This window comes from Oreochromis niloticus, linkage group LG15 (genome assembly GCF_001858045.2).
Source record: "Oreochromis niloticus isolate F11D_XX linkage group LG15, O_niloticus_UMD_NMBU, whole genome shotgun sequence".
NCBI classification, from domain to species: domain Eukaryota; kingdom Metazoa; phylum Chordata; class Actinopteri; order Cichliformes; family Cichlidae; genus Oreochromis; species Oreochromis niloticus.
In genome coordinates, this window is record NC_031980.2 from 24,674,630 (window position 1) to 24,677,438 (window position 2,809).

At 42.9% G+C, this 2,809-nt stretch overlaps 1 long non-coding RNA gene across 1 annotated transcript; it reads left to right on the forward strand.

Moving 5' to 3' along the window:
* The first annotated feature begins 330 nt into the window (after positions 1–330).
* On the forward strand, positions 331–2,478 carry LOC106098349 (uncharacterized). The gene is made up of 3 exons (XR_002056514.2): positions 331–967; positions 1,345–1,416; positions 1,516–2,478. It is a non-coding gene; the product is annotated as an uncharacterized LOC106098349 (long non-coding RNA).
* The last annotated feature ends 331 nt before the right edge of the window (positions 2,479–2,809 follow it).

Sequence of the window (2,809 nt, forward strand, 5' to 3'; positions counted from 1 at the left end):
GTGTGACAGAGGTGGATCTCACATTTCTGTCATTTGAATTTTGAGTATCATTACATCCTGGTACCTTACCTATTCATGAAGGTTCTCTCTGTCTCACACAGACCCACACCCACACCCACACACACACACACACACACACACACAAACACATGCACAGATCATTTTCATGTCATTGTTTCTCCTCAAACACTCAGTTTTATTTATATAGCACCAAATCACAAAAACAGTTGCCTCAAGATGCTTTATATTATAAGATAAAGACCCTACAATAATACAGAGCAGCCCCAACAATCAGATGAGACCCCCCTTTGTGCAAGCACTTGGTGACAGTGGGAGGGAAAACCTCCCTTTGAACAGGAAGTTGTCATGATCCTGGGTCCGTTTGACCCAGCGTTTTATGTTTTCTATTATTGTGATTTTGGTTCTGTTCTTCATCAGTTTAGTGTTTATTCTTTTCTGCCCGTGTATTTCCTGTGTCTAGTCTGCGTTTCTTAGTCTGTGTCCTTGTATGTGTTTCCTGTTTTACTTTGAAGGTCTCTGACTTATGTCAGTGTGTTCTGTTTACGTTTCCCCTGCCTCGTCAGCTGTTATGTCTCCCAGGTGTGTTTCCCTCCTGTTTCCCATCCCCTGATTACTGGAGTGTGTATTTATAGTGTGTGTTCACCCGTCCTCGTTGCTGGTTCGTCTGTGTATTTTCCTCCATCTTCCTGGTCATTCTCCCTGCAAGGTACCCTCTTTCATGTTCTGGTTTTGTTGTTTAAGTTTTAGTTTTCCCAGTTTAGAGTATTTTCAGTTCTGTTCCTCGCCCCCCTTTCGTTTGTGTTGTACTTCACCCTTTTGTTAATAAAGCTCGCTCACTACTACGCAGTCTGCATCTTGGGTCCGTTACTAATCCACACACGGCCTGCCTCGGCACCCCGTGACAGAAGCAGAACCAGGCTAAAATAAGGGTTGGCCATGTTTCTAGGTAAGCAGTTTGCAGTCCTTCTTGATTTTCTGTTCTTTTGGGAGAAGAGTCGAGAGAATGAGGTCAGGTGCCAGGACAGGTGATTACACCCACGACGGTGACAACAATCAGATGAAGAGTGGAGGTATCATCTGAGTTCACCTGCAGGTGTGTTGGTGGGATCAGGGGCAGGAACGTCCAAAGCCAGCACAACTCCACCGGAGAGAAAATAGAGAAACAAACTGCCAGAACGCAAACAGACCGATGAAGATATTTATCAGATTAAGGACACATATGCACAGTTATTTGGTATATGTTTAAAGTTATGTTGGGAAACTGTAACGTTCCTTCTTGTGGACAATCATCCATGTTTTTCTGTGATATCTTGTTTGTTTTAGCTCTGAAACCCTGAGTCAGTGATGGTTGATTGAGGTAATCAAACCTGCAGGAAGTGGAGGATCTAAATGAGTGTGAGGAACAAAAATAAGGGAAAGAAAAATAAAAAGACAAAATATGACTTCACAGAAAAAAAAAAAAAACACAAGATGCTCTTTTTCTCTCTCTTCTAGTCTGCTGATTTATGTCCTTCAGGTTCATGGATTTGTTCCTCTGTGCTCCATCCATACAGCAGAATTCCTCAGGCCCAAATCCCACCGGCAGGGTGGAGGTGGGGAGTGAAGACAATGCCTGTTGTTCTTCCTGCTTGTTCTTCCTGCTGTGCATCTCAGAAGTAGCACGGTGGCTCAGAATAAAAGGCACACAGGTTAAAAACCCAGGCAGGTTTGTTCTCCCTGTGTTTGCATAGGTTTTACCTGCAGGGGGAAGAAGGGAAGTCGGACACAGGAGCGAGTGTTGTTGGACCTCATGTCACCTTTTTCAAACTAAAACACCCCCTACAAGCCAAATGCTTCATGCTGTGTGGCACACTTTGGTTCCACCCCATCCCACCTTAATTTCCCCAATACCCCAACCCTGCGCACTAACTACAGCAGCATATTTTCACCTGCTCCCGATCACATCATCAGCATTGTGCCGGCTTGCATCTGTCACCCTGGAGCTCATTAAAGAGAATAAGAAAGGTTCTCATCGTTATTTAAAAAGCATGCTTTCAATCAAGAACCAGAGCTCGAAGTGGAATTACACGCATCGATTGCTTCTCAACAAAATAATAAATCACAGCTCACATAATAGAAGCATGAGAAGTTTAAGATAACAAATAAGACAAAGAAATAAATACCCAGTAATTAAAGTCAAAGCCAATTAATGTCTAACATCTTCTCTCTCCACTTCTCAGTGCTTCAAATTTTTCTAGAGCTGGAGCTTCCTGTCATTGTAAACTCAGATTCACTTGTTCAGACATCCAGCTGGTGACAGCTGTCAGGCTCCCTACATAAACGGATGGTCCCCAATCTGAATCTCTGACTGTCTGCCCTGTAGTGCTATAACACCGAGTCTCTTGTGTTTCTGCTTAATATCAGTGACAGTTCAATTCAGCTTTGTTTATATACCGCCGAATCACAGCAGTAGTCTCTTTAGGTGCTTTATATTGTAAGGTAAATACATTAGACTAATACAGAGGAAACTCCAACAGTGAAACGATCCCCTTAAGAAAAAGCACTCCGTGACAGTGGAAAGGAAAAACTCCCTTTTAACAGGAAGAACCCTCCAGCACAACCAGGAAGGGGCAAACATGGATGCTGTGGGAGAGAGTCAGAGATTAATAATGACTAATAATTAATTGCAGAGTGTGATAACACATAATGACTGAAGAAGAAATGCTGGGTGCATCATGGGAAACCAAAAAACTGAAAACTACTTTTAAATACTCTAAGAACAACAAGTAAGCCTGCAGTGCAAGAGCTA